Raw genomic sequence first — 13,795 nt, 5'->3', positions numbered from 1 at the left:
CTAGCAGCTTAAAACACCCTCCATAATCATCTACCAGTTTCTTTGGGTCAGAAATCTGGGCATAGTATAGCTCAATTGGGTCCTTGGCTCCAAATCTCATACGACCAAAATCCAGGAGTCAACATGGCTGAGTTCCTTCCTGGAGGCTCTGGGAAAGTATCTACTCTAAGCTCATTGAGACTGTTCACAGAATTCAGTTCCTTGCATTAAGACTGAAGTCCCTGTTTCCTTGTCAGCTATCATCTCAGGGCCACACTTAGCTCCGGCAGGCTCCCTCTCTATTCTGAGTCTATGTGCCCATGCACCTCAGAACCCTTCTAAAACTTGGACTCTGGCTGTCCCATCTCTTACATCTCTTGTGTCTTCCACTTCTGTCACAGCACTGTGTTTAATAAGGGCTCATGTGATTCTATTGGGCCCCTTGGATAATGCAGCGTCATCTCCCTATTTTAAGGACTGGACTCTATTAAATCTACAAAATCCCCCTTTGCCATAAAACATATCCCTAGATATTAGGACGTGAGACTCTTTTAGGGGCTATTATTCTGTTATAACAGAAATAAAAAATATATATATAGTCATCATGGATTGCATTATTGGACTCAATTATTCATCTTTCCCTGGGGTTATATCCTTTGCCATTTTCTTTGGAATTCCTCCCATAAAACCAGAATATATCTCCACATCCCTTGACTTTAGGCTCAGCCAGGATGAATCACTTTGTCCAACAGAAAGAAGTAGAAATGATGCAAGACTGAGCCTTAAAACATTTTGACTGTTTCCATTTGCCCTCTGATATCTCTACAATCACCAGGAGAAGAACATCTCTCTCTAGGCCTCTGGTTCAAGGAAGATGAGAGACACATGCTAAACAGCCACCCCAGCTGAGTCCAGCCAAGATCAGCTGATTTCCTGCTGACCCACAGACAGGTAAACAATAATAAGAGAGTTGTTTTAAGTCACTGAATTAGAAGAGGATTTGGAGGAACAATAGCTAACAATATGATGAGATAAGTGGAGGCCTACACATAATCAAAGAAAAGAATTAAATAATCAGAAAGTATTATAAGAAATCCACCAAAGACAAAGGAGACAATAAATCATGGAACACTACATCAAAAACTAATGATGTAATGTATGGTGATTAACATAACATAATAAAATTAAATTAAAAAAAAAAAGACAAAGGAGAAAACAGCAGTAAGGTGCAGTTCAGAGACATGGAGGGTAGACTGAAGGGCTATATAACATGCAATATAGAGTAGTTACAGAAAAAAGAATATAGGGAATAATGGACAAGAATACTCACAAAATAACAGATGAGAATTTGACATAATTTAGGAAAGGCATAAACCCTAGAATTAAAAGCATATGTTGATATGGTTTCACTTATTTGTGGAACATAAGGAATAACATGGAGGACATTAGGAGAAGGAAGGAAAAAATGGGGAGGGGGGAACTGGAGGGAGAGATGAACCATGAGGGACTATGGACTCTGAGAAACAAACAGGGTTTTAGAGGGGAGGGGGGCGGATTGGATAGCCCAGTGATGGGTATTAAGGAGCGCACATACTGCATGGAGCACTGGGTGTTATACGAAAACAGTGGATCGTGGATCACTACATCAAAAATTAATGATGTATTGTATGGTGACTAACATAACATAATAAAATTTTTAAAAAAAGGATATGTTGAGTATCAAGCAAGAAATTTAAAGATAAATTTATATCTAGTTATACCATAGAAAAGCTACAGAACATAACAAACAGAGAAAAAAGACTATGTATTTTCAGAATGAAAAGATACATGATCTCTAACCAAACAATTATTCTGACAACAGAGTTCTCAACGGCAACAACAACAAAAAGTAGCAGTATTTTAAATAGCTGAGAAAAAATAAATTTATATCTCCAATTTACAACCAGATAAATTATCACTCTTGACTGAGTTCAATATATTTAGACATACAAATAAAAGGGAAATTTAACAAAACTACTAAAGAATACACTTTAGAAAGAAAAAAATTGAAAATAAAGGAATAGGATATAAGAAGTGATGGCACAAAGTATTGATGAAAATGAATCAGTAAATTAAAATATAATAAAACACTAGCTATAACATTTATCTTTATGCCTAAAAAGAGATAAAACCACCCTTTATTCATTGCCAAACAACATATGAAAAAATGTTCAACATCAATAATTAGGGAAATGAAAATTAAACCCACATTAACACACCAATTTTATACTTCTCAGACTGAAAGAGTTTTAATTATCTGATATTATAGTCTTACAATAAAGAATTCTTATGAACTATTAGTGGTAGTGTCCACTGGTACAACCCTTTTAGAAAAGAGGCATCATCCCGGAAAATCGAAAATGCACAATACCTTTTATCCTTGCAATTTCACTTCTCAGTATCTTATATTATTTGCTTTACCTTTCTTTTAGGCATATATTAGAGAAATCTTTCAAATGTACTCATGGTGAAAGATACACAAAAATGATCACTATATCACTGTTTTTAATAGCAAAATATGGAAGCAACCTAAATGGCCATTCACAAGAAAATGGATAAATCATCTTTAGTGTAGTCATACAACACAGCATTATATGGCTGTGAAAATCAATGAACTAAAATTACATTTATCAACATAGATAAATCTCAAAAAATATGAGGTTGAGTGAAAAAGCAAATTGTAGAATGATGCACAAAGTATGAAACCATTTATGTAAATTTTAAAAACATCAAACAGTATAACATATTTCTCTAAATATGCAGCAGTAGTATAAAGATACTTATTGGAATTACAAACACCAAATAAAGGCTAGTGTTTAACTCGACAAGGGGTAAAGAAAAATGGGTTTGAAACAAAGAATGTAAGAGGTTTCCGATGTAAAAAAAAAAAAAAAGTGTTACAGTATTAAAAAAAACTGAAATAAATACATTTGCTAAAGCTTGGTGGTATATACACAAATGTTACATTATTTCTTTTACCTTTCTGTATTTCTCTAATATTCTGTAACAAAAATATCTGAACATTTTTTCTAAAGAAAGGCCATTTGGCTTATTTCTGTAGAGAATGAAATGCAATCTCAGAGGGCATTTTAGTGCATTAGTCCTCCCAAGGATGGAGACATTTGCAGAAGACAACTGCAGAGAGCAAAGATGCAGTTATAGTTCTAGAACACTAATGGATAACTAACAAGCTCCCTAGTCCCTGCACAATTTACTAGGAAGGCAGGGTGGGGACAGGACTTACCCATATACCACAAATCTCTCTAGCAGAACGATTTCCTGTTCCACTCATGGTTAAGTCTGACCATGGCTAGGTGAACTAACCACAACAGTTATCAACTTTAATACCAATTATAATAAGACCATTTCGAGGCTTAGTGAAGCACTGTGATTGATGTCTTATGAAAAGTACCTGTTTAGGAGCTAGAAAGACTCAGGTTCAAATGCTGCTCCCCATATTATTTATGTAGCTCCCTTACTCTTTCTCAAAGCTCGAGAATTCTCATCCTCAAAATGAGGTTGACACATCACTCTACTTACAGGATACAGTGAGGAGTAAACACAATCACATATACAAAATAGATGGCATCTAGAAGGCACTCAGTACATCTTAAACTTTCTTCAACTAACATTGATGTAAACAAACCCAAAATGCTTCAGAAGCCAGATATAGCCATTTGTGGGGGGAAATTTGTTTTTTAATGAAGAAGATGCAACACGACCTAAGGCATCAAACTGCATATGTCATATGATGATTTTGAGTATCAATGTCCTCATGTGGGCAGCATTATAAAAAGAAAATTTAACTTACAGAGTTATTGGGAGACTCAGAGACCCCCAAACATTAAAGTGTTGGGCACAGAAATGCATTCACTCAATAAATAGTAGCTGCTATTGCTGTTGTTGTTGTTAATATTATTCTCTAAAAACTGAGAGAGAAGAGAGGAAGAAATTGGGAATTTGTGATCAGAGTGAGAAATTAATTATGAATTTTGAAACCACTAAAAGTCTTGTTCAATCTAATGTGTCTCTGCACAAACTTTCAAGAGAATAAGAACATTTTCCTCAACAAAACTTTTGCATAACTAAAACCCCTACAGCTTTCTCAAAATGATTGGCAGACTTACTTCTTGGCAAAAAGTGAATAGAAAGATATAATAAATGCTTAGGTCTTAAGTCTTCATTGCTCTCAACAAATACATTCAAAGGAGTATAATAAAATCCAAATAAGATTTTAAAATGAGAAGCATTCTTGAAAAAGTTATTAGAATTTACAGTGTATACCTAATTTAACATCTGTTTTTTAAATTACATGTTCTTTTGTTAATTTTCAAATCTCAAGAACCACCAAAAACTATAGGTTATGTTTTTTTTCTCAAAATATGGTGTCTGGACATACAGCACCTGGAAATAAGTTACAAATGCAAGTTCTAGGGCCCCGTCCTCAACACACTGAACCAAAAACTTCAAGGATGGGCCCAGCAATCTGTTTTTCACAAGCCTTCTAGATGATTCTAATGTGGGCTCAAGTTGAGAAGCACTGGGTTGAGTAATAGGAGATCCCTAGTGTCCAAATGTCAAGGACAGCTGGTGTTACTTGCACTGCCCTAACTACATGGGCCAGAGGTATACTATGCAAAGAGTTTCACTCTGGCCTCAGCCTGGATTAGAAGACCTCTAAGGGCCCTTACATCTTTGATGTTCTCAATAATGGAGCCTGTACTAAAAGAAAGTTCTTCAAAGCACAGAGAAGGAGGTTCTACATGATGATCTTTCCACCCCAAAAGTTTCATGACAAACAACCCAGATGGCATGAAAATATTCAGATGCACACTGTAATCTTGGCAAATGTTTTCCTATAGAATTGATGGATAAGGCCAAGTTGGGCTGCATGGTTTTAGAATTCCACATCATGTTCACTTCTAACATATTCATTCAAACTAAATAAAAGCCTGAAGCAGGGAAGACCCTCCCAGGGTCTAAGGTAAAAATCAAGACACACATGAGAATCTCAAAAGCTAATGATCTGCTTATATGCTCTTTGATATGGTTTTGACAGGTGGGAATTGGGTAGACAGCCTCACATGGACACTGATGAAGAGACCCAATCAAGCTCAGGGATTCCATGCTCCTTCTGAGAATCTATGGACAATCATATCCATGCATCTCTTATTCAGGTTTACTACAGAGAAACCTCATAAAGGAATATTAATATACTGTATATGAAAACCTGCATATTTTACCATTTCAAAGTTAACACTAACTCCAGACATATATTCACTTGTTTCTAAACTGGCCACTAAAGACCTTCTCTGAAAGGCATGGTGCCCCTCCCAGGAATACGCATCCCCTTTGCTCCAGGAGACAGAAACATCTCCAAAGCCCCCCAGCTATCCTTTCCCCTTTCAGCCTATAGTCCGTACCTAACAGAAAGAGGTTTCCTAACTCCAAAGATTGCCTTCCAGAGAGTTCTAGATGGAGCTAAAGTAAAGCAACCCTCAATGCATACTCATTTCCGTCATGGAAAGCCCACCCTCAGATTCTTTGGCCAAATGTGATTTTCATTCTTGCTTCTCTGTGACTTTATTAGCATAGTGGCACCTTGGCCAGCAGCAGTCTTTTTCTCAATAGGGCAGCAGGCTTCCTTGCCAGAAGGTTGATTCTATATCAAAGTGATTCCATTTATTTCCATCCAAACTAACATGTGTTCACAAAACATCTTCATTCCCACCTTTAATTCAGGGAAAAAAGAAAAAGAAAGTCTTCCTTGTGTGTGCACGGAGGGGAGGACTATTATAGGAAAATTGTCAGACGAAAGCTTTTCACATGTATCTCCTGTGACCACAGCTAAGCTTTACATAAATTCTAAATAAGCTATATGGTTACATATAGATCCAGCAGGATGTATAAAAATTGAAATCTCAACTTTCCACCATTATTTTTGATATTTATTGCACATCAATAGAGTCCTAAGGAAAGAGAGTTGCTGGTAAATTCTAATGTTGTCCTAAAGTTAATATGGGAAGCTGTGTATCATAAAACCCATGCAGAGCTTCAGCATGTGATTTTCTTCTCCACATACCAAGCTCTGATCATATTCTTGCTGAATTCTACATCATATGAATAAAAAAGTTATATCCCAGTAGGGCAATTTTCAATGTATAATTATGATGATGTCTTTGTCGCTTGCACTCTGTATGAATTACTAAGTAAGGTTAAAATGGAATCATGGAGTGCTTTTTTTTTTTTTTAAGATTTTATTTATTTATTTGACAGAGACAGAGACAGCGAGAGCAGGAACACAAGCAGGGGGAGTGGGAGAGGGAGAAGCAGGCTTCCTGCTGAGCCGGGAGCCCGATGTGGGACTCGATCCCAGGACCCTGGGATCATGACCTGAGCTGAAGGCAGTCGCTTAACCAACTGAGCCACCCAGGCGCCCTGGAATCATGGAGTGCTTTTTAATAAAACAAGGGCATCTATAAATGATTCTCATGTTGATTATTTAGCATCAGCTTCATAACTAAAGAAAATCAGTCAGGTACTGGGATGTTGCTCCTGCTTTGTGTAATATATCAATTTCATTATCAAATTACTGCAGCAGAAAGTGTATTCATTTCTTTAATGAACAAAATGATTGCATTTCCTGGTTATGGCTCCTTTCCTACATGATATTAAGCATAAAAGAATCCTCAGAGTAGCTTTCAGATATTTGTCTCAGTACTTGGTATCTCCTTTGTCACCACGCTTAGATTCCTATCAGAAGAGGCAACAGCTTGGGGAGCTCACTGTCTCAATCCCAAATCACTGTAAATGTTCATACTTATGGCAACGAAGGCCTCATTTTATTGGGATGACTCTATACTCTTGATTTGACCCCTGGTGATAAGCATCCATCATTAATAAAATCTCTAATTGGTCTCAGGAATCCAGTGAGTCTTCCCAGGGCCAGATAAGGGACAGGATAGGAAGACATCTGACTACTTGCTGCACTCACCACAGCTCCGTCCTCAGGCTATCACACCATGGCAAGTATCAGGGATAGTCCAAATACTCTTTTTATGTGTGTGTGTATATATATATATAATTTTATGTTCCCAAATGTTCAGGAATAATATATAATTTTTGATGACACCTTTCTCTTCCTTAACATAGCCGTAAGATAATATTTGCATTTTTAGCATAGTTACCTTCTTTAGAAGCATGATAAATTCATGCTCACAGACTACCCAAATCTACTCTGGAAGAAACAAAAAAGCACATCTTGCCTTTGTGCACTACTGTGCAACTCCTTTCCTGAATCAAAGTTTATAATTGGTTAGCACACCATTCCATTATGTAATTGCTTATAATGGTGTCATTCTGATTTTCTTCCTTTCTAATATGAAATCCCAGGAAATAAAAAGAATTTTTATCTAAACAAAGACTTTTCTATCTGGCTCAATTATGCTTTTGTGATTAAAGGTTTCATGGGGCAAAAACCAAAAATGAACAAGTATACAAAATCTTGTTAAAAAGCTTATTTAAAATCTGCACACCTCTTCCTGCCATGCTGTGAAATGTCTCCACCAGATGCTGCAAAGTTTGAAAGAAAAACCTTTCTCTTATCATGGTTTCTAGTCCTTCCCTAGGGCAGAATTTAGGACCTGGCATTGGTCCTAAATTCTTGTTCTACCTCTTGCACTAAGCATAATAATTCCCACTGTTACACCTTCGACTGAGCTCTTCAGTTCTTCCAGAATCTCCTCTTCACTGTTACCCTCCCATTCAAATCTCCTAATCTTTTCACTTCCTCCATGATGGCGTGCCCAAGTTTTCTAATGCTCAAGGGACTCTCCCTTTTCTGGTGCTGCTCTAATCTGTATGATGTTGTTTCCCCTCTCAGATCCAAAATGTCTTCTTTCCTCCCTCTTCCCTAGACCCCATCTGAGGTTTGAGTTGATAAGTACGTCCACATTCAAGTTCAAGTGATCTAAAAGCAGATACTGAAATGGAGTTGAGGCACAAGGGATATACGAGGTATCCCCCCCCCCCGTGAAAGGAAGAAGGAAAAAGCAGAAGTGGTCAGAGGGAGAAGTCAAACTGCAATTCATGCTTGACAATGCCTTGGCCACCCATCTTGGAGCTTTAGAGAGAATACCACTGGTAGAGTTGTAGCACCTGGAGACCTGATGACCCGGCCACCATATGTTCATTCTCCTAGCTCAGGCACCAGACGACCTCAGGCGGGCAGGATCCCTGTAGATGAGACAAACTGAAGGACCTGGCAGTCAGAGGCTATCTGCCAACCACAATTCCTGCAGCAGGTGCCTAATGGAGGTGTCACATCCATGTCTGCCTCCGAGGCCATCACCGGTTTGATCTCAGATGCAATCTTGACCCTTCTCCTATGAACTACCTTCTCTAAGTTCCCAGTTCTCTTACTAGGTTACAATAGGAAGCAATTGGAGAGCAGCAGAAAAGGAGAAGCCAAGATATTCCTTCCCCTGTCCCTCTGATGGGTGGGCTCTCTGATGGCTCCCTGGTTCCAGCCCCTGCTGGAAAATCCTGCCCTCTGTAGCAACCAATAGGCAGGCAAGCCACAACTGCAGCCTCCACCAAGTGCCCCCAGCTCCTGGGCTTTGGCTACACCTCTCCTTCCCCTTGTTTCTCCAGACTGAGGAAAGGCAATAGCTTCCAGATGTCACCTCATGGCTATCACACTGTCCATTGTTTGGATTGTCCATTGTCCATTGATTGTTACCAAATCCCTATGTTAAATTTTCTGTGCTTAAAATATCTAGAATCATTTTTGTTCCCATGACTGGACCCTGTCTAACACAATTTTCTCAGAAATAAAACTAAATGTAGAAGCTCCACATCTAAAAAAGATCGAAGTCATGGAAGTCTGGCCAAAGGGGGTTGGAAACACTGTGCTTGCTCTCTGTCCCATAAAGGCCTCTGGGTTCTCAGAACACTGCGTGCAATTCACAATGGATCTTCCTCAATTACTACTTTACACATTGACCCCACAGCTGGGTTGTTGGATCACAGAATCATGCCAACTGGAGTAAAGCCCCAGAGCTCAAAGGGCACCCAGTGCTCCTAGGGGAACAAAAGGAGCACTTCAGAACCCAACCATATGACAATTCAGCACATAGGCAGCCACCTCAAAACTGTCGGAGTGCCCTTGTTTGCATACCTCCTAACACGCCCACTACAGAGAAACAGCCTTACTGACACGTGCAGCTTTTATCTGCGATCCAGGTGGTGAGCTACTGCACGTGGACCATCTTTAGGTATCTATAATAATAAGTGCAACGCCTCCATTACAGCATTGTCTTTGCTGTTGGTTCTTCCTGTATCTGTCTCTTCCATTGGAGTATGGCAAGAATTCTGTCTTACTTATCAAATCCCACCCATAAGAAAGTGTATGGTATACAGTCAATTCTCATTAATTTTCCACTGAACATTAAAAAAATGTTTTAACCTTTTTTCCATTTTTATGGTTTACCTATGCATGTGGGATGGTTATGAGGCAGGAGAAAAGAACAATGGGACATTCATGAGTTATGATTCCATTATGAGGGATAAGCATATAAATATAAGTATCATCAAAGAGAACTTTAGATGAAGCTAGGATTCCTCTTGGGAAATGTAAGAAATGTAATCTTCAAACAGACTTGCTAAAATTCTAACATCCCCCCAACAGGCATCAATAACTGTAACAATGGGACATGGCCTTACTCCAGATGAATGATTACCCTTGGCAATAGAAGTATAAACAGTGCTTTTAAGTATGTTAAGTTAAATGAAAGAAAAGAAAGCACTGTCTTAGTAGGAAGCAAAAGAAAAAGCAGAAAGAAAGAAACCACTTGGAATGAGTGAACAGTTATTTTGCTCAGCTTCAAAATCATAATAACAGTGGGGTATTTTTGTTTTGTTTTGGTTTGGTTTTTTGAAAAGGGAGACCATGCCAGTATGTACCTGATTAGAGTCCATTATTAAAGAGGGGAAAATAAAAGTTATTGAACAATTACAGTACATGAAGGACTGTGCCTGATACTTTCACATATATTTTCTTGTTCAATCCTTAAAATAAGTCTGTGAAATACATTATTGCTCCACTTCATGGAGAAAGAATCAGACACTTGTGAAGATTAAATTACTTGCCCAAAGTCAAATAGTGAAGTGATAGGGTGGGGATTCAAAGACAAAGCAATCTGATGTAAATCCCCATATTTCTTCTTCCCCAGTGTTCTATGATTTGGGTGAAATTATTGCTCCCTTAGTGAAAACATTTTATTATTTTTGGAAACATTTTCCCATAGAGAAGAGAAATTTACTTTGTGCTCCACTTTTAAATGTCATTTTTAGGACCACAGCTCAGTTTTTATTCTCCTGATAATCCTGAGGTAGATATTGGGGGTTTCACTTACGGCATTTCCCCCTGAATCACCTCACTAAATAATTTTTCTAATTATTGCTTTCTTGATAAGATAATATCTGTTAAATGCATGCCTATTTGTGAACTGATACTCATCCACTTATTAGAATTAACCTATCTTTGACCCTCATAATGGGGCCAGATTGATATAGTTGAGATTAATGAGTCAATTATTTTTGGACAAGGTATAAGGAACACAAACTGTTTCACATGGTTAGTACCTCGTGGTGTTCTTCAGTTCCTGTGTAGCTTTTGACACGCATAAAATAACCCTGTGCAGTTTTTTTTCCCCAACTTAACAATGATGAATACTGATATTTTCCCAAGAACACAGAAATCATTTGGATGAAAAAGTAAGTGATAATGCAAGAGTGCAAGCTATTCTTTAAAAACAATTGTCTTTAAATCCTTTTATTTGACAAATTCATGCTTCCACAGACTTAGCTGCCTCAGAGTGTCATTTTTATAGTTCAATTAACATGCTAGGAGGACGTAGGTCCCATTATTGGTGAAACAGGAAATACTGACAAATTTGTGACAGACTAACATGGGAAAAATCTAGAAATTTCCAGAATCGTTGAGAAAAGCTTGATCATGATAGAAAGTATGAGATTCCATAAAAATCTGCTTAAATGAACTGATCTTTTCATTTCTTCAAACAAAATTTAAATGTATTTATTTGTTTGCTTATTTTTTATGGAGGGTCAGGGTCCATACAGTTGCAAGAGTTAAGAAAGGGCTGATGTTTAACATATTTTCTCCATTTTTATGGTTTACTTACTTCCTGTCCACTGATGATTTCCAAATCTCCTTCTCTAGCTGATTGCTAGTCTAATATCCATATTCATACACTCAACCACCTACACGATATCTTGGAGGTATAACCTGTAGAAATCTCAAACTTCCCTCCTCACGTGAAAATTCACCCAGAACAATAGAGCCAAGATTTCACTTTTTGTGTGGCAAGACCCTGAATATTTTTCCTGTTCTTACTTTTAGGTATTTTCTCATTTATATAATGAATGTTCATTATCTTTAAAGGAGAATGATATTAAACATTAAATATATAAATTTAAAATATTTTTAAAGCAAATTATGGAGTCATTTAGATTGGATGCAAATCCTAGCTCTGACACTTCTATTTGTGTGACTTTGCCAACACATCTAACCCCTTGGAGCTCAAAAAGTTAGGAACAGTAATGATCCTTCTCTCTTAGTGCTGTGGGAAGAATTAACTAAGAGTAAAAAATGCAAAAGGCATGACACATAGCACATGCTCAGTAAATGCCTGCTGCCCTAATGATAATATAGGAAGTTCTTTTTGCTACTTCCCTTTTCTTCAGTAACACCACCTACTATCCAATCAGACAAACACAAAACTCTGAAGTCATTCCATATTTTCCATCTCATTTCCCACAGCTCTAATCTCTATATGGTCACTTTACTTACTGCACACCTCTTGACTCTCTACTTTTCCCCTATCATCTTTTTGCCTTGTATTATCTGGTTTCCTAGCAGGCTCATTCCCTTACAGCTGATTTTCCACATAATGCCCAGAGCAAGTTTCCTGGAATGCAAGTCAGACCATACACTTTCTGTGTTAAAATCCTGCAATGCCCCCCATTTTTAGGATAAAGTCCAAACTCTTTTGCAAGACAACCTAGCATGTTAATTTGAACTGTGTCGACTGACAACCTCATTTCTTGCCAATCCCTCAAAATTCCTATGTTCCAACCACTAAAAATTTATTTAGAGTCCCCAAAACTCTAAACTCACCGTGTTTGCCTCAATGCCTTTGTTTGCACAACTCCCCTTCTGCCTGCTTGCCAAGATGTTCTTCAACCTCCAACTCAGTGTTAACCACCACAAAGAGCCTTCCCTCACCTGACCTGCAACTACCCAATAGAACTGGCAATTCCTTATTCCATACTCTGTATGTCTTCTTACTCATACTTCTGCAGTTGTATGCTATCAATCTGCCTTGTACTTATTCTTTTATCTGCCTGTTTCCTTTACTAAACTGGGTTTTCCTTATAGCTAAAACCTATGTCTTTTCAATTTATAGCCCCAGATTGTAAAACAATATCAGGCACATAGCATTCCATAAATGCTTAAAATAGTCTTGAAATAAGACATGTGTATAAGACATATATATAAGAGAAGTCATTTTAAAGCTCATTGACTCCAGTCAAGTAGATGCATTTGTCTAGATCTGCTTGATTGATTTGATGAATATCATGAGATTAGCAGGGCCATCATAAACAGGTGACATCTAGATGCTCATCAGACCCCAGAGAACCAGGAGAAAATGGGGATTACAAAACAGTGTAATGCCATAATATTATCAACACATTAAAGAGAAGTATTGATCATTCCTTTGAAAGTCTTTTCCCTCTACACCGTCCACTTTGAAGGTCAAGTATCTCCTGAAAAGAGGAGGGAGGGTTCTGCCTAGAGGAAGAAGGTCAATGGTATACACTAAGTCTCAAAGTTAAATTAATGAGTCCTTGGTGAGATAATAATTCTGAAAGTCAAGGTCTATAGCAAAATTAAAAGTTTGGGTTTTCTTTAGTATTATTATAAATTCCCCACTTATGTATCAAAAGTAAACATGCTGAACTCAAATCACAGAGCTTTACTATAAGCCATAGGGTATTGGGGATGGAGGATATGATACTGGGGAAGCTCCCACCTGACAGGAAGCAGAAAGAATAATTCTTCCTCTGATTCTGAAGAGTAGGAACTAGTGAGACAAAGAGAGAAGCAAGAGGTGGAAAGGGTATCTTCTCAGCCAGAAATAAACCTTAGGCAGTGGAGAGGAGGGAAGTGTGGTAGAAATCCTCAAGTTTATGAGGAAGCTCCAGTGTAAGATCTGCTTGGCCTCTGCCGTTCAGAGCATAGTCTAGGAAAATCTGCAAACTCCTCTGTCAATGCATTTTGTTCAATATGGCATGGGAGCAACATGACAATACCCCAAAAGTAGTTCAGAAATGGATGGCAAAGGTTTCTGGGTTTCTAGGGCCAAAGTGTTTTCTTACTGGGCTCTGGAAGTCCAGCATGGTGAGCGAAGCCAAGCAGCTGAGAGATCCTGATATCTTTCCCATGGTCCAGGGCTTTCCAGGTGTTGAGAGAATGAAGGAACCTGAAGAAACATGTACTTACAGAACAAGGCTGGTGGAGACCTCAGGCAGGAAACTGAGATTTTATAATAAAAAAAAATTTCAGCAATGAGTGCTAGTAGAGTACCTTAAAAATGCAGGTAGGGCCTGTCTCACCTCTGCAGGCACAATACCAGATGCCCAGGGCCTGAGCAAAATAGGCCACAGCCCAGCAGACTCCAACAAAGTCACAGAA

Source organism: Mirounga angustirostris, unplaced genomic scaffold, assembly GCF_029215605.1.
Source record: "Mirounga angustirostris isolate CCGP_5_RB_7025 unplaced genomic scaffold, mMirAng1.0.hap1 SCAF_3, whole genome shotgun sequence".
NCBI classification, from domain to species: domain Eukaryota; kingdom Metazoa; phylum Chordata; class Mammalia; order Carnivora; family Phocidae; genus Mirounga; species Mirounga angustirostris.
Note: the sequence above shows the minus strand (reverse complement) of the source record.